The 25,784-nt window shown below is 37.1% G+C and overlaps 1 pseudogene; it reads left to right on the top strand.

Moving 5' to 3' along the window:
- The first annotated feature begins 3,011 nt into the window (after positions 1–3,011).
- The window catches only part of LOC114633044, a 33,174-nt pseudogene continuing 10,401 nt past the window's right edge, over positions 3,012–25,784 (top strand).

The raw sequence follows: 25,784 nt of genomic DNA, 5'->3' as shown, positions 1-25,784 counted from the left end.
TTGTTCTTCATTTTTTGTGTGGGATAGAGTTTTCCTGTGTTGTACATGAGTTCTCTTGTATTCACTTATTCCTCACTAGAACTCTCTTATTACCTGTGCCATCATGGAAAATTCATATCTGATTTTTTTGTGCATATTTTCATCTGTTTATTATCTAAGTTGGTTCTTGACTTAAAAACATTTCTTAAGCCGGGTGGTGGTGGCGCATGCCTTTAATCCCAGCACTTGGGAGGCAGAGGCAGGCAGATCTCTGACCTCGAGAGTTCGAGGCTAGCCTGGTCTACAGAGTGAGTTCCAGGACAGCCAGGGCTACACAGAGAAACCCTGTCTCAAATAAACCAAAATAAATAAATAAATAAATAAATAAGAAAAATACAAACTTATATAAAAAACATTTCTTAATGATTTATTACATTCAAATGTACCTTAAACACTGTCAATACTAGTAGCCACTTTTAATGATAGCAACACTAGAATTTTTAGATGTATTCATTCAGGGCTTGAATATATCAATCCATGTTCTCCTGATTTTATTCTATAGGTAAGTATTTATTATTACTGTATGGCATTATAATGTCTCCTCTTAGGGTGGTAAGAAATAGGACAAGAAAAATGGAATAAACTTGCAGACTGTTATAGCACTTAGATGTGAGAATAGCTAGGTACAGCTGGGAATTGAGGAAGCCAGTCTCCAACAGAGTTTCCTAGAAATGCTACATTAGAATGCTATGTCCTTACTGTAATCAAGAGTTCCAGTGTCTCAACACTACATATAGCTACTACATATGGCTATACTTTGACTAGTTTAGAAAGATTTGATGTAACAAGTGTTAGTAATAACAGGAAGGCTCAAAAGTCCAAAATAATGTCTATTCAGAAATAGGTGTATATTGAGAAAATGTCAGTTCCAAGTTTTCAAGTAGATTCTGTAGTAGTCATGGTAAATTCATGGAGGAAGCCTGAAAAACCATGGGTACACAGGTGAACATACATTGTCAGGCAGATTGGTACTTCAGCACAAGAGGTCAGGATCAAGGGAGAGCCACTGATGACTCTCTATACCTAGAATTCTACAGAGCCCGTTTGTATGCTACACCAGCATTTCCAAGACCTTTTTAATGCACTGAATAGTCTTTTGACTTCTCAGATTATTCTTTAGGAATGTATAAAACCAAGTGATATTTTCTTGTATTTTTAAAATAGCTTATTAAGTGTATGATTATATTGGAGTATTTTGGGGGGATATTTGTATTTCTTGAATAGAAGAATTATGTTTCTTGTAATTTTAGAATACTTCCCTTGCTAGTATCCTTATTTGACAGATTTAAAATATTCTGTGTCTTACTTGCTCTGTGTAAGTACTGCTGCAATGTGATAAGTTAGTTTGAATGCTTTGCATATCCTTGTCTCTCTTCTGAAAACAATTGAGTGATGACAGCTGTCTTTAATTTTTGTAATGATAGGTTTAAGACCTTTGCTATTATCTTCATTAGACTAAGGGATGTTCCTTCTTTTCTCACAATATACAGAGCTTTTCTAGTGATCCTCTGTGATGTTTTGTCCCAGGCATTTTATAAATATATTGACATGGTTGTGAGCCTTCTCTCACTGTTCATATCTTGAGTCTTGTCTTGTCTGGCTTGTGCCTATTGAAATAGTCTTGCATCTCTGGCATGAAATCAAGTTGAGTTCACTTTCTCCATCCATTAGAGAGAAAATTCTTTCAATCTATGCTGGTGTATATTGACTGTTGCTTTTTTCATTGTACATTTGACAATTTGGTTGTGCATCGGTTTAGTCCTCTACAATGTGTGAAGATACACTGAGTGCCTGGATGTCAGAACTTCTTTATTGTCTGGCTTAATGTCATGACATTGAAAGCTTACATGTTCACTTGTTTCTAGGAAATTTTTATTTTCCTCAATAATTCTCATTAATTTTATAAGATTTTCCACAGCAGTCCATCCATCAGCTGTTTCCAAGTGTTAATCTTAACTTCTGATGCAGGGTCATAGAAAGAAACTATTCATGTATCTGTTAAATACCAAGAAAAAATATTTGACACGAGAGACATATAAGATGAATGTAGTACTTACAAAGTACTTCATAGTAGCTGATACCATGGTCATGAGCACTTTTCATAGTAATAATATCTCAACATTAAGAATGAGTTCTTATGTTTTTATTCATGTATGCATATGTATGTATGTATGTATGTATGTATGTATGTATGTATGTTTGTATGTATGTGTATTTATGGTTATTTATGCAATGAGACTCATGCCATTAATTCTTACTGTAATGAGAAATACAACATATTTGTCTGATAGAACATTTGTATTCCAAGACAACAGGACACAAATGGAAAAGACAGATACTTTATCTTCCACATAGAATGAGCTGGAATTTCATCTAAGGCTCAGATATTGTATTCTACTGTGGTTACTAATGAAACTCTATTCAATTCTAGAAATCAGTCTTGGTACCCGCTAGCTATTTGTCTTTGACTCGAGTCCCAGGTTGATAAGTTTTCAGTAATTACCCTAAGTATTAGTGATCTACAGCAGGTATACATGTAATCAATGTTTGTGCCTGGTAATTTCTGAGGTTAGAAATAGTCCTCAGGTTATACTCATATCAGAACACAAATCATCGCATGCTGTAACATCTGTAGAGATGTTGTCAAGATACTTTATATTATTTTGATTTTAATGATTTTTTTGTTGTTTTTTTGAGAAAACAGGGTTTTCTCTGTGTCGTCCTGGCTGTCCTGTAACTCACTCTGTAGACCAGGCTGGCCTTAAACTCAGAAATCCGCCTGCCTCTGTCTCCCAAGTGCTGGTATTAAAGGCGTGCGCCACCACAGCCCGGCCAAATTTAATGATTTTTTTAATGTTGTTTAGAATTGTCTGTAATAGAGTCATATTTTTTTTATCTTTGAATTGTTCAATCCTTGAAGTGAAATTTTAAGAATTCCAATCTTTGTTCCTCACACAGCACCTAGGAAAAGAAGAACAAAAAGTATGAGTGCTTCTCTGGTAAACACTCTGCAAGTCAGTGTTCTGTCCACATTTTCTTCCTTCCTTCCTTCCTTCCTTCCTTCCTTCCTTCCTTCCTTATTTATTTATTTATTTATTTATTTATTTATTTATTTTGTTTTTCAAGACAAGGTTTCCCTGTGTAGTCCTGGGTGACCTGGAACTCACTCTGTAGACCAGGCTGGCCTCAAACTCAGAAATCCAACGTCTCTGCCTACCAAGTGCTGGGATTTAAGGCGTGTGCCACTACTGCCGGACTTCTGTTCACATTTCTTAAAAATCCCTTTTTTATTCAATCTGTTCAAAAGATTACTTATCTATATGTGTAATGTTACCTAAGGGCAACTTTTCTATGATCTTCATTTTCCTCTGTGATAACGAAAATATAATGTTTTGTTTAATAATGAAGATGCATACAACATCTTCATATTCCTACTGGGTGTTATACTGTGAAGACATAAAATTCTCATGGACTGGAGACCTGTTGGTCTCTAACAGCATGTATTAAAAATGATTCTCAAGAATATATGGATGAGTATTTTCTACATTGGGTATAGTTCTGTCCTTTTATATTAGTGTAGATGTAAGGTCTCTTGTGTCACATCAATTGTATTTCATGGATGGTCAGATTTCCAGACTCAAGCTTGTAAATTTGGATTTGGAAATATATTGAAATTCTCATCACTAAACAATATGTTGAAGAGTAGAATTTGTAGGAGAGTAAAATTATAAGGCACCCAATGTGTTGAATCCTAATAGTAAATGTATCAGCTCTCTAGAGGCACAGATGATGGAAGGAAATGGTCTTTCTTTTGCCAATGATGCGATTGTGAGCTGAGGCAGATTACAGTATTCTGACAACTCTTTTTGACATTTTATGTCACACAGTAATCATTGAAGTGTTGACACCTGAAACCTGTTTGTCTCATGAGAGATACTGCCCCTGTGGTAAATTCTCAGTATTGAAATGTCTATTTTGCTGGGTGGTGGTGGCGCACGCCTTTAATCCCAGCACTTGGGAGGCAGAGGCAGGCAGATTTCTGAGTTCAAGAGTTCGAGCCTAGCCTGGTCTACAGAGTGAGTTCCAAGAGAGCCAGGGCTACACAGAGAAACCCTGTCTCAAAAAAAAAATGTCTATTTTCCTTTCTTTTTGGTTTCAATCTTTAGAAGTAGTGTAAATTCTGTGGTTTTGACCTTCCCATTTCACCACTTGAAAGACATTAGTGAGAATTTTCTACAAGGTCTTACCTTGGTGCTGTGTATAGACCATCAAATTTCAAAATACATTAATGTTCTTCCTAATTTTTTGTGTTTGATTCTTTAGAAGGAAGAAGGCTTGATAGAACCTATGTTCTTCTTCTTCATCATCCAAATAATGCATTACATAACTGAAGGGTTGTAGCAATGATTCTATTTTTTATAACAATTGCCAGAAGCCAGGACCCTCACCCTTACCCTCACCCCCTACCTTTCCCCACCTGCACAATGTCCCCTGCAGCTTGGCAACCGCAAGATCCTGCTTGGCAGCTGCAGATAGATTCAAGGCAGTGTACTGTATCTTCTGAGGAAAGCAGATAGACCATAATTCAAGGCAGTGTACCGTGTAGACCATGAAATATTTCAGGGCACAGGCCAAGAAGATTCTGTACTTTTCCACCACCTGGCCCCTCTTATGCCCTCCCCTTGTAAAACATACTATAAAAAGGCGCTTAGCGCTCAGATAGATGGCTCTTGACAAGCAATTGCTTCCTTGAGTCCGTTCTTCTCTCTCACCCGTTCTTTTTCAGGTTGCGGTCCTCCTCACTCCTACGAATAACTAGGACCCGCAGGTCGGGTCAAACAATTCAATTTTCTTTATGTATATAAGTGTTCATTTGAATGTTTGTATGTACACTGAGTGATACATTATGCCCCTAAAACCCTGAGTGCAACACTAATCTCTGCTGACTGAAGTCAGACATAATAGTGAGCTACAATGTGTTTAGAAAGAATTAAATTATGTTTTGAATATATTCTCATAATATAACTGCCCAAAGCATTTGAGTGTCTGCATCATATGGAATGCTAAATGTATCCCCTGATACTGCACTTTTATTCTGTTTAAGAAAAAACTCTGACTTTTACTTCATCCATTAATTCTGCATTTTATATTTGACCAATTTGTTGTACAAAGGATGGAACATTCTACTTAGTCCTCAGATTGTTAAATAGATATGTTGTAATACAGACAAGTGAGATGCAGCTGCACACAGGAATAAGCAAGTGTCCATATTTCAGCAAGCTGTGCATTATAAAATTTGAAAGTATGTTTCTTTTCATCATAAGTTGACAACCTATGATATGGCACTGTGATTCTATTTGATACCAATCCATATCTCATAAAGTTACATTACTGCATCTAGATATCAAATGTATATGTTATATTCTGTAAATGATTACTGCTTTTGAAATAATTATATCATGTACTCTCAGAGAAATAGAAATACAAAGAAATCTATGAGTGTTTTACAAATTATTTTTTATTAAAATTAAAGTTCATTTTTCTTCAATACATATTGGTTACCTTTGCCTGAATATATGCATATATGCTGTTTATTCCTCCTGCCAGTAGTGTTCAGAAGAGATCATTGGATTTTAAAGAACTGGTTTTAACATTCCATTGTGTAGTGCATTGTGGGTGCTGAGAAACAAATATCATAATAGAGGAGTTTGAAAGATATTCTACAAATCAAACTGTACACAAGATTTTCAAATGTAGTAATGGTGGCCAATCTTTCATTTACTGCTAAGGTTTCAGTAAACCAAAGAAAATTCATGAAGGTGAGAACCTTTCTAAATGTGAGCATTATATTAAGTCATTGTATAGATTGTCTGTGGAAAAGCAGCAATTCATAACCGCAGACAATTCTCCACAGAACTTTTTGAAAACATTTGTGCTTCAATATTTTCTTCAATCATTTGTATCACAAAGTATATCTTAATTAATTCTTTTTTAACAGAGTATAGATTTTGGTCCAGTAGCAAGTGTGTAATTTTCCATTCCAGGGTCTGTTAATCTTTAAGGATGTGGCTGTGGACTTCTCACTGGAGGAAAGGGAATGTCTCGATTTTGCTCAGAGTGCATTGTACATGGATGTGATGTTGGAGAATTACAACAATCTATTGTTTGTGGGTAAGAATATACTTCTTCTTGACTTCCTGTTTCTTTCTTTGAATGTTTCCATTTTGTGTTCATGAAAACTCTCTGAAGTGTCTACAGACCCCCAAAAGAGAGAAAATTATAAATTTTCCTGTTTAAAATAATAATGTTTCATTGTGTTAGCTTTACATTTCTCTGCTTTTTTTGGAAGAGTAATCAGGGCAATATTCTCTGAGATGTCTTCTTACAACTAATTTTGCTTGATTCAATCAAATCTTTCAAGTTCAAAAAATTAAATATTCAGTACAAGGAATTATATTTCAATACATAAAAGAGTTGGAGTATTTCAATCTTACTATTGCTTTAAAATGGTCCCACATTTATAATTTTATAAAATGCAAAAGGTTTCAAGTGTATATAGAGCTGTTATTATGGAGAAATTTTTTATTTAGTTTTTGACAATTGGTTTAGTTCTGGGACATGATTATTTATTCTTTCATTTAGGATGCTAAAATAAGACTATTTACTAGTTTGAATGTCAGTTTCAGTTACATCATAATTTTATGCCTGACCAAAGCAACATATTTTTACTCTGAATCAAATTTTAACCATAAAATTAGAGATACATTGTTTAGAGATCTACTTTTTCAAATTTCATTACAGGTTTATCACTTATTTGTCTCACCTTCTTGTAAAGTACAGTTTTCCTTTTTTTATTCATTATTTTATTTATTTACATTTATTCTTCCTCTGTAAGCCCCATTCCCTCTTCTTCCTCCCCCCTACTTCTATGAGAGTGCGCCTCTTCCCACATTGCATTGCTCCCTCACTGCACTAGGATTCCCCTATACTGGGGCATCCAGACTTCACAGGACAAAGACCCCACTCTCAATGATGCCAGATATGGCAATCCTCTGTTACATATACAGCTGGTGACATGAGTCCCTCCATGTTTGCTCTTAGCTTTGTGATTTTGTCCTTGCGAGGTCAGGGGGGTCTGGCTGATTGATATTATTGTTCTTCCTATGGGGTTGCAACCTCATTCAGCTCCTTCAATCCTTACCCTAACTCCCCTATTGGGGTCCCCATGCTCAGTTCGATTGTTGGCTGCAAGCATCCATTTATGTTGTTCAGGTGCTGGCAGAGCTTCACAGGAGACAGCAATATCAGGCTCTTGTTAGCAATTACTTAATGGTATCAGAAATACTGTCTTTGTTTCTTGCCTCCATGTGGAATGGATCCCCAGGTAGGGCAGTGTCTGGATGGACTATCCATCAATCTCTGATCCATTCATTGTCCCTGTTTTTCCTTTAAGCAGGAACAATTATGGGTTAGTATTTTTTAGGTGGGTAGGTGGTACAATATTAAGTTTTAGAAGGCAATTATCAATTTCCTGTCATTTGATATAGATCAGATTTGAGGTTCTTCTAAGAATCCATGTAATGATTTAAAAAAAACCCTCTCTTGAGAGCACAAGTACATGAAAATGTATATTTTACCTAAAATTTCTGCAAACACTGGTTATTGAATCAATTCATACTCATGTAAGTAATCTCTGTCATCCCTAATTGTACTTTTTTTCAGAAAATCATTGCATATGTGGAATGTATGGGAAGGTCTTGAATCAAGAAACACAGTACATTGTCTATCAGCATGGGAATACTCAAGAAAAGTCATCTAAATTCAATGAACTTAGCAATATGATTCATACATGTACCCAAAGTACACCATATACAACTAACCACAGAGATGCATCTCTTCAATTCTCAAACCTAAATATACCTAAAACTGGGAACACTAAAGAATTTTGTAAGTATAAAGAATATGGGCTGGGCAGTGGTGGCGCATGGCTTTAATACAAGCACTTGGGAGGCAGAGGCAGGCAGATTTTTGAATTCGAGGCCAGCCTGCTCTACAGAGTGAGTTCCAGGACAGCCAGGATTACACAGAGAAACCCTGTCTCAGAAAAACCAAAAAAAAAAAAAAAGAATGTTCAGATGCTTTAAATACGTGTCAATCATTAGCCTCAATCAAGGAATCCACATAGGAAAGAAAGAACACAATAGAAATACAGAGTTTGATAAGGTTTTTCTCTCTAAACATAAACCATTTGTGAAACAAAACAATAGTGGAGTGAATCCTTAGAAATGTAGTGAACCTGAAAAATGCTTTACCCAGAGCTTCTTTACCCAGTCTTCAAAGTCAGCAGACCATTTATCCAGGAAAGAAACCTCACAAATGTAGTGAATGTGACAAGTTCTTTGCCCAAAAATCCCATCTTAGTAGTCATGAGAGAATTCATGCTGGAGAGAAACCTTAGAAGTGTAGAGAATGTGACAAATGTTTTAATGTAAAAGGCAGTCTGAGAAAGCATCTGAGAATTCATAAAGGAGAGAAACCTTACAAATGTAGTGAATGTGACAAATTCTTTAGTCAAAAATCCCATCTTAGTATTCTTCAGACAATTCATACAGGAGTGAAACCTCACAAATGTAGTGAGTGTTACAAATGCTTTACTGAAAAAGGCAGTCTGAGAATTCATCAGAGAATTCATACAGGGAAAAATCTTACAAATGTAGTGAATGTGACAAATACTTTGGCACACAATCCCATCTTAGTATTCATCAGAGAACTCATACAGGAGAGAAACCTTACAAATGAGGAAAAATTGTGGCAAATGCTTTACTTACAAAAGCAATCTGTGAAGGCATGAGAGAATCCAGACACAAGAGAAACCCTAAAAAGGCCATAAATGTGACAAATAATTTACCCATATCATTAGTGTGAGAAGGCATTAGACAATTCACACATGAGACCAACCTTACAATTATTGTATATGTGATAAATGCATTACTCACAATGTCAATCGAATAAATTATCAGAGATTTCAAACAGTAGAGAAAATTTATGAATGCAGTAAATGAGACAACCCTCTACCAAGAAATAACATTTTAAAATATGTTAGAGAATACTTAAAGGAGGGAAAACTTTCAAATGTATTTAAAGTGTAAATCCTTTACTTTTAGCATATCTGTTAGAATTTAATAGAGAATTCATACCGGTGAGAATCTTAACAAATGTAATGCATGTAGAAATATCTTTGACTTCATTTCAGGTCAGAGGAAAAAACAAAAATTTTTTAGTGGGGAAAGATTTTCTGTTGTTGAAAATGTGGCATATGCTTTATCCCAACAAGGGTCTTTCATAAAACATATGCTGAAGTCATGAATATTTTCTGCAAACCTGTAACATACACGTTATAGTAGTGATTATCAATAGGTTATTAACAACCTCTTTGGAGTTGTAACAACTCTTTCACAGGTGATGCTTAAAAACATCATCAAACACATATTTCTAATGGCCTTAGAACTGAGAACTCATTCATTCAACTCCAGGTTCGTCTGCCCACATATGAATAATTAAAATTGTGTGTCAGTGGTTAGCATTACAAATGTTAGAAACACTGAATTAGAGATAATGATTGGTGTTAATTAAAATAGGGAAGATTCTGTCCAATATTCCAGGCTTATTGCCATAGTAGTACTAGGTTAAGTTAAGAAGACTTGAAACAGAAAACATGTAGAGACTTTCAGAGCCTCAGCAATAAATCTGCTCTCTCTCTCTTGATTTCAAGGGAGTATGAGATAAAAGTCTATCAAAACATAAATAAAAACATGGCTTCATTGTTTTCAGGTATAACCATTCAGACTCTATGCTTTGATTTCCATTCTTTTTCTAAATCATTTAGAGAATGCTAACATTTTACACATATCAGAACATAGTCTCTGAACAAAAACCCAAAAACTCACTATTAAAGTATTGTCTTCTTAAATTCATGTGTAAGTCCATTCGTACAAATATCATGATCTGTAAATCTTTAAAGGAATATCTTTTGTGAGGTGGATGAAATACATGCTTATGCACAGTTTTAAATCAAAACATCCTAGAAATACATTTGGAAGTACATTTGAAAAAAGATGCAAAAAATCTTACTCCAAACTGATGCATTTTAATATTTTAAGTAAATTCAAGAAGGCTCTGAAAATTATCTAAGAAAAAAATCAAATGTTACAATGAACAAATACATATTACTACATATTTTTCTTGATTAGGAAAATAAGGAAATTGTTTAACTTGTTAGAAACTACTCAATGATAAACATAGATTGTTCTCAGTATTGGAGTTTGTTGAAACAGGACCTCATTGGTAGTAGAATCTAACTACCAGTAGAAGCAGTAGAGGCCCTTGCTATCAAATGATCATCAGTAATTTCTATCAATTGCTGCATCAGGAGTGTTGAAGCTTACACACCATGCAATTTAAAATTAAGTGTCTGGAATATCCCTTAACAGTTTTTAAATTGCAGCCAGCTTGAGAATCTCTGGTGATTCCAGTTTCACATGTTCAATGGATACAGACCTCACTGCTTGGTGGCTTAGCGATCATTATCCCAGATAAACTGAGATTTCCAGTCTTATGGAAGAATTTCAAATAGTGCACAGTGAAAACACTTATTACCTTTTACTTCTCACCCAATATGATTTTCTTTAGTATATAACCATTTATACACATATTTCTTGTCTACAGTACAGCAATCATATGGTTTGAGTGGGCCAAATAGGTCCCGGTAGACTCATTATTGGAGTTATGTGGATGCACGCATGTGCAGTTTGAGAAAGTTGCAAGTTATTGGCTCAGGGAAATTAACCATATCATGTTACAAGAGCATGGAAACTGAGGCTGACTGGATTTGGAATATTCACTATTTATGGAAGAGCATTGGAAGATACACATTAAGAGGATCCACTTTACAGGAGCCTGGTGGTCATTTCTAGAACTTACAGTGACTACATTTTTAGGAACCCACCTTGACTATGGCAGTACCTTGCAGGGAATGGAAACTTTTCTTCAGCTGCATGACAACTTAAGCGGAAGTCTGGGGATAGAAAACTTTTGAAGTAGTTGGGAAAAATCATTCCTTGATTGAAACTGGTTTTATAACATAAGAACTTAGAAGAGGGATTGAGGGCCTGAACGACAAGAAGCTCTTCCTTGTCAGGAGGAGGGTGGAAGTCGCATGGTGTAGAACTAGGAGTGGAGAACACTGCCTTGGGTCTCACAGAAATGTAAAAATTCCCTTCATCCACAGTGGTTGCCAATTTAGGCCCTTTTGAACAGATGTCTGCATACCTATGAAGATGTACTATCTTGATATTCTATAGACAAGTAGATGCTTTATTTATCCTTAATGATGATCCTATGAGGATTCCTAAGTTTATAGTCATTATTAAGCTTTTAGAATAACATTATTAAGTCTTTTCTGATATTCAAAACTGCAGTGAGATCTCTTCCAGTCTTTGTTGTCACTTCTGAGGCAGTAACCAGTCATTATATTGCTCATTGTTTGTAAAACCTATAAACAAATTCCCATAAAAAGGGAATTAACGATTTATTATAGGTGCTAGGACAGAAGACAAAGATATTGACTGTGTTTATGTATACAAAACTTGACTAATAACTTATTTATGGTTTTTAACAATCCAGGATCCTGTGGAGCTGTGACAGGTAATGAATGTTTAGCCAGGCAATTACTCCTAATGGAAATCCTAATGGATAACATTCACTGTTGTAGCCTTGTTATTAGATCTCTTTGTGTTCAAGATCAATCTGGCTTACATAGAGAGTTCCAAACCAGCCAAGAACCCACAGGGAAACTCTGTCTCTAAATAAATAAACAAATAAATAAATAAGCCAGGTTATGTCACATACCTCCAGTCTCAGGTCTGAGGCAGAAGAGGGAGGTTGTATGAGAAGTTACTTTGTAGGCAAGACTGGTCTTGAATTTACAGACATCCCCTCTTCTCTAATTCTGTACTGATTTATAGGTGTGTATCACCTATAAATTGTTTAATCTTTCCAGGGCCTCATTTTCTCTTCTACTTTCTTAATCCTGGAGGGTACTAATGTGGTTCTTAACCCAGAGAATGCTGAACACCCAAAATAGGAGTCAACAATCTCATAAGGGGAACCTAAAAAGCCAATCCAATATCAGTCCTGAGAAAACACTCTGTTGTAAACTATTTCAATTATGATTTGACATTTTGTGTGAACTTTCGATGAACGTTGTAACATGTGATCATGTACTCTGAAAGATGTGGTACTGACAACAAATAGATGAGAGAAGAATTGTTTTCCTTGCTGGGCGGTGATGGCACACGCCTTTAATCCCAGCACTTGGGAGGCAGAGGCAGGCAGATTTGTGAGTTCGAGGTCAACCTGATCTACAGAGTGAGTTCCAGGACAGCCAGGGCTACACAGAGAAACCCTGTCTCGAAAACCCCCCCTAAAAAAGAATTTTTTCTTTTCCCCAATTAGAGAAGACTTTCCCTTTCCTCTGCTTAGGATCTTTTCAAATTTCTTCCTAAATAGCTTTCATAGAAAACATTTTACAATTTAGTAATAAACACTAAAGTTACATATCAATGTGTTCCTTTTTCTTCATCCAACTTCTGACAAGCAGGCAGCAAGTTAGTGTCACCCAATTCCTGCTGAGAGAGAACAAGGGAATATTACCTAATACTCCCTTGTTTGGCTACATGTGTTATTTCTCTAAATCAGCAGCCTTTTACCCTCAGAAAGAGCAAGAGGGTTTTTAGGATTTTTTAGAAGTCATCATCAGCATTTCAGTATAGATAGAGAGCTACAATTTCTGGAGACCCTCAAGGATTAAAGCAACTCCAGAGTCCTACTCTGTGCTACAGTCTCTAGGCAGCAAATAACCATACTTTCAACTACATAGTGTTCATTTCTCTCCTCTTCTTTTTCCTTGGCTCTTTGCTATTCTCAGGCCATTCAAACTCAGCCAATTTTATAGTAATGCAAACCTCATTAGTAGTTGCATAGATTTTTTTTCCTCACAATTTTGGCCAAATTGACTGTGGTCCTGTATTTCAACGTCTACATTTACTAACACTGATGTTCATCCTGAACATCATCATTAAAATGTGATATGCAGACATTAGAATTTGGGTCCCATAAGTTCTAGCCTCATATTTCTTGTCTGTTTTTCTGCAGTTTTCTGTGAAACATTTTCCTGGGTGTGGATGATGCATATACTTGATGGGTCATTATAAATAAAGACATCAAAACACTACAATTTCAAAGGGGAAGAAAGATTGTGTTTAATTCTGAGTTTATTGTTGTGAAAGAAAGACTGTGTTTGATGTTTACTGGTTAGGTGATATAAGTGTGAGGGTCCCTGCAAACACTAGGTCTGGCAGAGTAACAATCCACAAGACAAAAATGAAATATAGTTCACTACCACTCTGCATGTATTTCAATACTGGTGTTAGGTGTGTTGTGGGATATTCCCAATGAAATTCTTGCAGCCCTCAGGATAAAGTGTCCCAGTGCAAGTATTAACAGCTCTAAAACAAAAGGTCTCCTGGTAGTTCGAAACCAAGATATACCACAAAGACTTATGTAACAACAAATCACACACAAGATATTTACTGAAAAACACTGAAGTGAGGCTGCCTCTGTTCAGGTGAGAATCAGAAGGGAACTGAGTGAGAGGCAGGCTTTATATAGAGTTTCATTGCAGGGGTAGAATTTCCAGGAGTGGAAATATCTTAAGTTTGCCGATTAGGAGGATTTTAAGTCCCAAGCTTGTGTAAATTCAGGGACTTCTGAGTTTTTAAAACCAGGAGATAAACAATGTTTACCCTGTACACTCAGTACATAGTGTTGGGTAAAACTTCTAGATTCTGACCCAAGTGTGGTTTATTTTAGGAATATTTAAGTAGAGTTTAATTTTGGAAAAAAATTCTTGGTGACAATTATCTCAATCCTCTCAGCATAGCAAAGATTAAAAAGTGACTATTTCAAAAGTCTAGTGCAAAGTACATGTGACTCTTTCATTAAGCTGGGTTCTAAAACTAAAGAGCCTAGAGAAGGATTAAGCCTACATTGTAGTGAACACCAAGCTATAAAGTGCATGCCACATCTCCCCTAAGACTAGTTTCTATTGTCATAGAAACAGTTCCCTAGGGAGGAAATGTCTGTGATAAGCTTAATAGTCTGGGAGTTTCAGATGTGGCCTGGCACTACATATATCACAGATCAACAAGCTACTTACTGTAGTTCTTACCTCACTTCTGTTCACAAAAGTGTACTTCTCTTCCATTGAAGAGAAACCACTGTGGTTTGATACTTCTGGTTTTCCTAGAGCTTATCTGTGGCCACAAGGTCCTTTTACCCTCTAGCACAAAAATAGATTTTCTGGATACTTTTAGTTCTTAGGATGCTAGTGTTGTGGTAGTTTAAGTGGATAGACAGTCAAAAGATGTTTCCTACAATATAAATTATATTGTTCACATGTACAGAATGTGATCATGTTGCTTGACTCTATAGATAGAAAATATGAAAGTGCTTCAGTCACTTAGGCCATTACAGCCCCTGACAGAGGTAGAGGGTGTGACTACAGGCCTCAGGCCCTAGAGAGATTTACATACTAATAAAGGTCAGAGGCCAGAGCCAATTAAGCATTCTTCCCCGGACCCTCTCCTTTTCTCCCTCCCTATTTAACTCAGGTCTGCCCTTAGTTTCATGGGGGTACACTCAGATCCATTTATCATCCACCATGAAAATAATCCCTTTTGGAACCAAAGACTTCCTCTTGTCATTGGGGCCTGCCTTCGCCAAAGCTTCCAGCCTTTGGAACCTTAGACTTTCTCGCATATGTGGGACCTGCGAGTGGGGAAAGCCCCTGGGACACCACCGTGGTATTTTTTCCCCACAATTATGGGTATAGATTGATAAACGTGATGTTTGCAAATATTTGTTGTCTTGATCAATTAGAGTTAGTTACCTAATCTTTTTTAAAGCTCTTTTAAAGATTTATGAACACTATCCCATTCCTTCCTCATGTGAAGGTTTCCTTGATATTCCGTAAACATTGCAAAGCTCTTTCTTAAGGCCAGTCAGAGAGATACAAAGAGACAACAGACAGATACATACAGAGTATACAGATAGACAAATACACAGAGACAGAAGGCAGACCCACATGGAGAGATAAACAAGAAAGCCTTCAGATACTAACAGATTCGAACTCATTCAACAGACAGACAGAGGATGGAAGAACAGGAACATGAAGTAGTGAATTCAGCTTTGATATCACATGTAATTAAATCCCTCTGAGGGAAAGACTCACTTCTTTGCTTAACTTACAGGCATTGTTAATCACCACTGTGTTTAATCTACTCCCATATTTGAATCTCTAAGCTGTTAAAAGCATTTCTTGCATTAGTATAATATTTGAAAGAATAAAACTCACAGCAGTGGAAAACAAGTAGCCTTGACATCTGAAAAATGTCCCTGGGCTCAGAACCCTGTGCTACAAGGACAGATCTCCAGGTCTCTTGGCTTCTGTTTCAGAGCTCTTACTTCCATGCTGAGCTGGAATTCAATTTAAGCTGTTACAATCATCACAACAGTTTTTAAACCTCAAAAGTTTCCTGAGAAATCTGGGGCTCATTATAATCATGAAAAGAGTTGATTTCCTAAGTTGAATCTCTAGAGACTTGTATAATTCTGGAGTCTCCTTTCCCCAGCATATTGAGATGTGTATGGGTGTACATAGAGAATATTATAGAAGATTCAGGAAACCATCTATGAACAAATGGCTAAACAGTGCAGTGTGTATGATAGTTCTATATCCAAATTTATTTATTTATTAATTTCTTTATTTCTCTTTATTTCTTTCTCTTCTTTCCTCTCTCTCTCTCTCTTTCTTTCTTTTAGGAGCATTAGCTTTAAAACAGCTAAACAGTTTTGCAAGGGTGTTTCTCAATTTTATCCTTCCCTACAAGCAGTAAATAATATTGTGTCTTAATCTAACAGTATTTTGATACATAATTTTCTTTGCCTGAAGTATCGAACTCCTCTTCATTTTCTTGAAGTCTGATATTCTGTCTCCTTCAGGTTCTCTATGAGTTATTAGTATTCACCTTACTGCATTATCATTTCATGATCTTTATTTATTTATGTATTGATTTTGGGGGTTTCTAGCCACTTACTGAATTCAATTTTTATATCCTATTGTCCTCATTTACTTCTGACATCTGCTATTATTTTCTTGCCCACCAATCATTTTGTTCCTATCCTTTTTGAGTTGATTGAAATGTTCTACAAGCTTTGATCTCTTTGATCATGACTCTGGTTTTTCAGTTCTTTATCTTGGATGTCATGTAAATTTTTTTCCTTACAAAATTCATATATTTCTTATGGTTTGAGTCAAGGGCATTTAATCTTAGCTTTACTCTGTTTTGCGAATCTGTCCTGAGCATCAGAATTCTGAGGTAATTGCTATCTTTTGTGCATCTTTTGCCAGGATTCTAGACTTGAATTGTGAAGTTAGGTAGGATGACTAAAGGTTCAGAACCCAGGTGCAGTATCCTACTACATCCAGTTCTGGTCTAGGCCAGCAACAAGCTTGTAGGAAACTATCTAGGGTAGGTCCTCAGCATTCTGACAGCTGGAGTTGTGTGGGAGGCAGCCTGCAATAGAGTTGTAGGAATAGTTCCTGATGGGGAAGGTGGTCACACCTCACTGATCATGAGTTTAAAAAAAATCAGAGAAACAGTCAATCACAAGCAAGTAAACAAGTAAGCAAAAATCCAAAGCAACAAAACTAGCTGTCAAGAATTGGGAAGCTAACTAATTAAAATGTCCTGAAGTAGGAGGGCTTAGAAGAATTACATAACAGGAAGCAGCTGAATATTGGGTGGGTCCAGAAGGAGTGGCTCTGAAGAATCAGGCTGAACTCACTGGAAAGACTGCCATTCCAGCAATCCAGTATCTCTGCACTGTCATGATAAGAAAGTCCTGATGGGAGACTGGTGCCTGATATTTGAGAATCCTGAAAACTTCCTTAAGCTGCAGTTGCTGTACCGGACTCCTAGAACATTCAGTAGTTGGTCCTGTCACCTGCCAGGTCAGAGGAGCTGTTTGGCTGGGAAATGGAAAGGAAGGAGTAGAGCAGGGGTGTGGAGTAGGGGAAGGGTGTATTTTCTGTGGCTACTCTCACAACTCTGTTGCATATATTTGCCATTGTGAGGAAGTTTGAGATCCTGTGATTGGGTTTATAGTGATGGCTTAATTAAATTAATGATTGCTAGAATATTTTTCTAAAATTACCTCATAGATCCTTCACTGTATTTGTAGTTTATACACCAGGATTCTCTTTGCAAAATCCTGAGTAAAGCTCCTCGAACTCAAATTCATTCACATTTTCTTAACTCTCATGTTCCTTCATTTGCCATTTCATTCCTCTTTCTCCAGGGGACTGAATAGGCATTCCGAGGGAGCTTTGTAGATATTTGTCTTATCAGGGACCATTGCAGATTTGATTAAATTAGAAAATAATTCGTTATAAAGCACCACGGTATGGCTTAAAAATTAACATTTACTAAGCTAATTTAATTTTACACTTTTTTTACCATTAATTTTACACTGAGGTATGTGCAAACTTTGATGTAAATACAGCATTTAGAAATGTGTCTTCATAGGCTTAGTTATTAATGTTACACCTTAGGTTTGAATGAAAAATGAAGACTGGATTGCAAAAAGGTACTGCTTAGGAGAAGATATATTGTAGGTTCTGTTAACCCTGAGTGTTGCCAGAAAAAAAAAAAAAACTATTCCACAATGTGGACAAGCTTTATTAAATATTACATCCTTACTAAGAGACAGACTTTGGTCGCATGCTACAGGGCGTTGCATAGGCCATTGTAGTTTCGTATGAGACTTTATTATTTTCCTAAGACATGTAACCTGCAGAATAGCAAAAGGATACCTGTTTCTTGGGCTGGTGGTGAGGTAAATTTTTGGCATTTCAGGTTGAGGGAGGAAGAAGAGTTATCTGGTTGGGTCCAGACTGCACCAGGCCATGAGCTGGGGGTGGGAGGGGTATGGAGAATGAGAAGGGAGGATAGAGGTCAAGAGAGGATTAGGAGTCAAGAAAGCACCTAGACCACAATGTCTGCATTGATATCTTAATAGGAACCACAGTTAGCAATTCCTCCTTTATTTTTTTTTTGAATTCTTCCAAGTTTCAGCCCAGCATGCTGTGAGAGGATGATAAAAGGTCATTATATTTTAATAAGTAGAAAATTTACTATAGGTTAAGACAAAATTAGATAGTAAATTTTGATTATTTTTTGTTGTTGTTGTTTTTAAGACAGGGTTTCAATGTGTAGTACTGGTTGTCCTGAAACTCATTCTGTAGACCAGGCTGGCCTTGAATTCAGAAATCTGCCTGCCTCTGCATCACAAGTGCTGAGATCAAAGGCTTTAACCACCACTACAAGGCTGGAATAATTATGATTGCTCACTTACGTGAGAAATATGACTCCTTGGTTCATGAAAAAAGCACTCTGCCCATGCACATTCATGGTTTGTTGAGTTCTGCACTGTGGACTTCTTGCAGGAGTGGGAATGCTTAGACCCTGCACTCAGGGCTTTTTCAGAGATCTCTAGTTGGAGAAGTTCAACTGTCTGCATAGTGAGGGTCACAATAATTTTCTTGCAGTCTTCCTCACCCCTCCTTAGTGTTGCTGGGGAAAAGACTCTTTATGTGTGTTAACTGTGTGACTGACTCTCACATCTCATAGGGTAAACTGAAATCTTAAGACAAAAAGAGACATTTTCATGACATCTTCTGTTTCCTTCATGTCCATCCTTTTGCCATGTGTTGGCATCTTTCTTTTTTATCCCATGAAAAATTCCATGTTCTTTCTGAACCATGTTTTCCCATTTTCAGGTAACCATGTATTCAGCCAAATCTGCATAATTGTAAAACAAAACTGAGAGCCCTGGATGGTAAATGGCAAGGAGACTCTAACAACCACACCCTAAGTTGGAACAGGTTCAATTATCCCTACATAATAGGCTACCAGTTTAGTTCTGCAGAATTTCTTCTTCCTAATCTGAAAACCAAGAATCACAAATAATTTTCTTCATAATGTATATATTTGTTTTATCTATTCTGACTTCTACCAAGGATTCTATTGTGAACTTCTTTGAAGCTTGGTCAATGAAATTCTGTTCTTTGTGAGACTATATTCCTCAGGATGTGTAATCTGGAAGGTTTTGCTGGCATTGTGAGTGGCAAAATATGGATCACTTTGTTCTCCATTCCTTGTGTGGGACAGAGCTTTATTGTGTTGTACCTGAGAAATATTTCCTAGTTTTCTTATCTTCATTCATTCTTCACAAGAAATGTCTTATTTCCTATGACCTCATGAACAATTTCTGTCTCATTCTTTTGTGCATGTTTTCATCAGTTTATTATCTAAGTAGGTATTGGACTAAAAAAAACAGTATTAATGAATTAGTACATTTACCATTTCTTTTTTTTTTGTTTTGTTTTTAGAGACAGAGTTTCTCTATGTAGCCCTGGCTGTCCTGCTGTCCTGGACCTCACTCTGTAGACCAGATTGGCCTCAAACTCAGAAATCTGTCTGCCTCTGCTTCCCAAGTGCTGGGATTTAAGGCGTACACCACCACTGCCCAGCGAAGTTTTGTATATGAAATCTCTCTGAAATGTCAAGAGACCATTAGAATAAGGTAAATTCTGTTTAGAATCACAACTTTTACATGGTATTTCTTTTACAGTTCTTTGCTTTTTTGGAAGAATATCCAGTGCTATATTCTTTGAGATTTCTCCTTACCTCTTACTTAGCTTTAAATGGAAACTTTTGAGTTGAAAAACATTAAATGTTCAGAGTAAGAAAATATATTGCTATACATATAATAATTTCAGCATTTAAATTTACCATTCCAATTACCTCTTTACTTATTATTTTTTCAGCCTTAACATTGGTATTATTGTCAAAACACTTGTATACAATTAAGTAAATCTCTACAAACCACAAAATGTAATACTTCCTGTGGGATTGACAGGTAAAAACTGTAAACAGTAAGCAATTATTTTCAATAGATACAAATTTCATAATGATAGTAGAATGTATAAATCTAATGAAAGATAAAGGCAGATCAAACAATACCAACAAGAGTACTACATCAAGTTCCATCCAAAGAAGCACAGAACTTTGCAGGTTTGACTTTGTGACATTTCAAAAACAATAGATTAAACCTTGAACACACTATGCTAAATAAGCTGAACTGTAACAATAGGACAAATGGTGTGTGTTTTTATTTATACAAGTACTATTTAAAGGTCATATACATGTAAAAAGCTTAACATTGGTTGTCCAGAGCTGAGAATACAGGAAAAAAATGCTTTTTAACTGTCATTAAAGTTCTTACACATTGATTAAGCTATGGAAATATTCCATACAACAGAAGAACCCCCATCCATTTCTACATATGAGTGACACACACACATTTGATAGTATCTAATTTTTGACAAATTATTGCATGTATGAAATAATTCTGTCACAGTAACCATCCATATTCTTTAATTATCTTCCCAACTCCTTACTTTATTAGGCATTTGGGGGGGTTTGTTTTGTTTTTATTTAGTTCTTGTTTTGTGGACCGTTGAATGTGAGTATAGAGGCAATTGTTGGAGCAGAGATGTTTACCAATGGTTATACTACTGAAGCAGTGATCTTTCTTTTACAAATATTTCTTGTTAAGACTAGGAAGGGATATTGGGGAGAGAGGAAGTGATCAGGATATGAAGTAAATTTTGAAAAAAAAAGAGTATGTTTCTCAATGTATTTTATGGAATATATACTCTGAGCAAAAATATATGTTCATAGCAACACTTTTCATACAATTGCATATAGAAATTGTACACAACTCACGTGTCCTTTTTACACTAAAGACAATTTGATTTTTTTAATTAAATTTTAAAATCTTCTCCACACCCCATCCTATACCTTCTCCCTCCATCCTTCTTCAAGAGGATGGTTCCCTATTCCCTGGGAATTCAAGTCTCTGGAGGGTTAGGTGCATGTCCTTTCAGTGAGGTGAGACCAGGTAGTCCTTGGTTTATGTGTTATGGTCCTCATGTCAGCTGGTGTATACTGCTTGGTTGGTGGTTCTGTATCTGAAAGATTTCCCAGGTCCAGTTCAGTTGATACTGCCAGCCTTTCCATGGGAACACCATCCTTCTAGTCTTATTCCAGCTTTCCCCAACACAACCACAGGGGTTCCCAGATTCCATCCATTGGTAGAGTGCTAGTATCTGTGTCTGACTCTTTCAGTTGTTTGTTGGACCTCTCAGAGGGCAGCTATGCCAGGCTCCTGTCTATAAGCACACCTTAGCATCAGTAACAGTATCAGGGCACTGAGCCTCCCCTTGAATTGGATCCCAATTTGGTCCTATCACTGGACCTCCTTTCTCTCATGCACTTTTCCATTTTTGTCCCTGCAGTTTGTTCATACAGGAACAAGTCTGGGTCAGAGGTTTTGACTATGGGATGGCAGCCGCATCCGTCCATTTGATGCCTGTCCCACCACTGGAGACGGACTCTACAAGTTCCCCCTCCACACTGTAGATCACTTCAACTAAGGTCCCTCCCTTTGAGTCCTGGGCGTCTCTTGCCTCCTAGGTCTCTGTTACATGTAAAAGAGTCCTCACCTCCTCCTACCTCCCAAGGTTGTCTGTTTCCATTTTTCTACTGGGCCTCAGGTCTTCAGTCCTGCTCCCTCCCCTAGTACCTGATCACATTCCCTATTTCTCCTCCCTGTCCCCTCTCCCATCCAGATCCCTCCCTCTTTCTACCCTTGTGACTGCTTTCTTCTCTCTCTCTCAAGTGGGATTGGGGAATCTTCACATGGGTCCTTCTGCTTGTTCTCCCTCTTGAGTCCTGTGGGTTGTGTCCTGTGTACTACATACTTTTTTTTTTTTTGGCTAATATCCACATATTAGTGAATACATACTATGTATGTCCTTTTAGGTCTGAGTTACCTCATTCAGGATGATATTTTCTAGTTCAATCCATTTGCCTGAAAAGCTCATGATATCTTTGTTATTAATTGTTGAGTAGTAGTACATTGTGTTAATGAACCACATTTTCTGTATCCATTCTTCCATCTGGTTTGGGATATCTGGGTTGTTTCCAGCTTCTGTCTTTCACAAACAAGGCCTCTATAAACATAATAGAACACATATCATAGTGGCCTGGTGGGGCATTTTGGGTATTTTGGGTCTTGATGTAAATCTATTTCCAATATTCTGAGGACATGCCAGATTGATTTCAAGAGCCGTTGTACCAGTTTGCAATCCCACCAGCAATGAAGGAGTATTCCAATTTCTCCACATCCTAGCCAGAAGGGGCTGTCAACTTAGGTTTTGATATTAGCCATTCTGATTTTTGTAAGGTGGAATCACAAAGTGGTTTTTTTTTCCATCTGGAATTGGAATTCATTTTCAGTTTTTTTATTGGATATTTAATTTACATTTCATATGTTATACCCTTACCCCATCCCCCACCAACATAGGAACCCCTTATCCCCTCACCCCTCCACCTGCTTCTCTGAAGGTGTACCCCTATCTACCCCCCCACTCCCACCTCCACACCCTAAAATTCCCACCCCCTGTGGCATCCAGCCTTCATGAGACCAAGGATCTCTTCTCCCACCTATGCCCAGCAGGGCCCTCCATCCTTACATATACAGCTGAAGCCATGGATCCCTCCCTAAGTGCTCTCAGGCTGGTGGTTTAGACCCTGGGAGCTCTGGTTGGTTGGTATTGTTGATCTCCTCATGGGGTCACAAACTCTTTCAGCTCCAACCCTCTTCACTCTAACTCCTCCATTGGGATCCCCATGATCAATTCAATGGCTAGCTGTGAGCGTCTGCCTCTGAATATGTCAGACTATTGCAGACCTCGGAGGAGACATCTATATCAGGCTCTTATCAGCATGCACTTCCTGACTTCCACATCAGCATCTACCTTTGGTGACTGCACATGGATTGGATACTGAGGTGGAATCGTCTTCAGACTTCCCCTCCTTCAGTTTCTGTCCCTCACTTTGTCTCCATATTTGCTCCTTTGAGTATTTTGTTGCTCCTTCTAAGAAGGACCAAAGCACCCCCATGTGGTCTTCCTTCTTCATGAACTTCATGTGGCCTGTGAGTTGAATCTTGGGTATTTCAAGGTTCTGGGCTAATATCCAATAATAAGTGTGTGAATACCATGTGTATTCTTTGTGATTGGCTTATCTCACGCAGGATGATATTTTCTAGTTCCATTCACATACCTAGGAATCACTCGAATTCATGTTTTTAATAGCTGAGTAATACTCCATTGTGTAAATGTACCACATTTTTTTGTATCCATTCCTCAGTTGAAGAACATCTGGGTTCTTTCCAGCTTCTGGCTATTATAAATAAGGCTGCTATGAACATATTTGAGCATATGTTCTTGCTATATGTTAGAGCATCATCTGGGTATATGCCTAGGAGTGGTATAGCTGGATCCTCAGGTAATGCTATGTCCAATTTTCTGAGGAGCCACCAGACTGATTTCCAAAGTGGTTGCACCATCTTGCAGTCCCACCAACAATGGAGGAGTGTTCCTCTTTCTCCACACCCTCGCCAGCATCTACTATCACCTGAGTTTTTAATCTTAGCCATTCATTCTAACTGTTGTGGGATAGTATCTCAGGGTTGTTTTGATTTGCATTTCCCTGATGACTATGGATACTGAACATTTCTGTAGATGCTTCTCGGTTATTCCAGTTTCCTCAGTTGAAAATTCTTTGTTAAGCTCTCTACCCCATTTTTAAAAAAGTTATTTGGTTATCTGGAGTCTAACTTCTTGAGTTCTTTGAATATATTGGATATTAGCCCTCTATCAGATGTAGGATTGGTAAAGATCTTTCCCCAATTTGTTGGTTGTCCTTTCGTCCTATTCGCAGTGTCCTTCACCGTACAGAAACTTTGTAATTTTATGAAGTCCCATTTGTCAATTCTTGATCCTAAAACATATACCATTGGTGTTCTGTTCACGAGCTTTTCCCCTGTGCCCAAGTATTCAAGGTTCTTCCCAACATTCTCTTCTATTAGTTTCAGTGTATCTGGTTTTATGTGGAGGTCCTTTATCCACTTAGACTTGAGGTTGTACAAGGAGATAAGAATGGATCAATTTTCATTCTTCTACATGTTGTCCTCCAGTTGAACCAGCAACATTTGTTGAAAATGCTGTCCTTTTTCCACTGGACAGTTTTTGCTCCTTTGTCAAAGATCAAGTGACCATAGGTGTGTGGGTTCATTTCTGGGTCTTCAATTCTATTCCATTGATCTTCCTGCCTGTCTCTGTACCAATACCAAGTAGTTTTTATCACTATTGCTCTGTAGTACAGCTTGAGGTCAGGGATGGTGATTCCTCCCGAAGTTCTTTTATTATTGAGAATAGTTTTCACTATCCTGGGTTTTTTGTTATTCCAGATGAATTTGAGAATTTCCTTTTCTAACTCTGTGAAGAATTGAGTTGGGATTTTAATGGGGATTGCATTGAATATGTAGATTGCTTTTGGCAAGATGGCCATTTTTATTATATTAATCCTGCCAATCCATGAGCATGGGAGATCTTTCCATCTTCTGAGATCTTCTTCAATTTCTTTCTTCAGAGACTTGAAGTTCTTGTCATACAGGTCTTTCACTTGCTTGGTTAGATTCACACCAAGGTATTTTATAATATTTGCAAATATTGTGAACAGTGTCATTTCCCTAATTTCTTTTTCAGTCTGTTTATCTTTCATGTAGAGGAAGGCTACTGATTTGTTTGAGTTGATTTTATAACCAGCCACTTTGCTGAAGTTGTTTATCAGGTTTGGGAGTTCTCTGGTGGAAGTTTTGGGGTCACTTAAGTATACTATCATATCATCTGCAAATAGTGATATTTTGGCTTCTTCCTTTCCTATTTGTATCCCTTTGACTTCTTTTTGTTGTCTAATTCCTCTGGCTAGGACTTCCAGTACTATATTGAATAGGTAGGGGGAGAGTGGGCAGCCTTGTCTAATCCCTGATCTTAGTGGGATTGCTTCAAATTTCTCTCCATTTAGTTTGATGTTGGCTACTGGTTTGCTGTAAATTGCTTTTACTATGTTTAGGTATGGGCCTTGAATTCCTGATCTTCCAAGACTTTTATCATGAAGGGATGTTGAATTTTGTCAAATTCTTTCTCAGTATCTTGTGAGATGATCATGTGGTTCTTTTCTTTGAGTTTGTTTATGTAGTGGATTACATTGATGGATTTCCAAATACTGAACCATCCCTGCATTCCTGGGATAAAACCTACTTGTTCATGATGGATGATTGTTTTGATGTGTTCTTGGATTCGGTTTGCTAGAATTTTACTGAGTATTTTTGCATCGACAATCATAAGGGAGATTGGTCTGAAGTTCTCATTCTTTGTTGGGTCTTTGTGAGGTTTGTGTATGAGTGTAGTTGTCCTTTCATAGAACGAATTGGGTAGTGTTCCTTCTGTTTCTATTTTGTGGAATAGTTTGAAAAGAATTGTTATTACGTGTTCCTTGAAGGTCTGATAGAATTCAGCACTAAAACCATCTTGTCCTGGGCTTGGTTTTTTTTTTTTTTTTTTTTTTTTTTTTTTTTTTTTTTTTTTTTTT

Source organism: Grammomys surdaster, unplaced genomic scaffold (assembly GCF_004785775.1).
Source record: "Grammomys surdaster isolate TR1022 unplaced genomic scaffold, NIH_TR_1.0 503, whole genome shotgun sequence".
Taxonomy (NCBI): domain Eukaryota; kingdom Metazoa; phylum Chordata; class Mammalia; order Rodentia; family Muridae; genus Grammomys; species Grammomys surdaster.
This window is presented reverse-complemented; position numbering and strand designations above follow the sequence as displayed.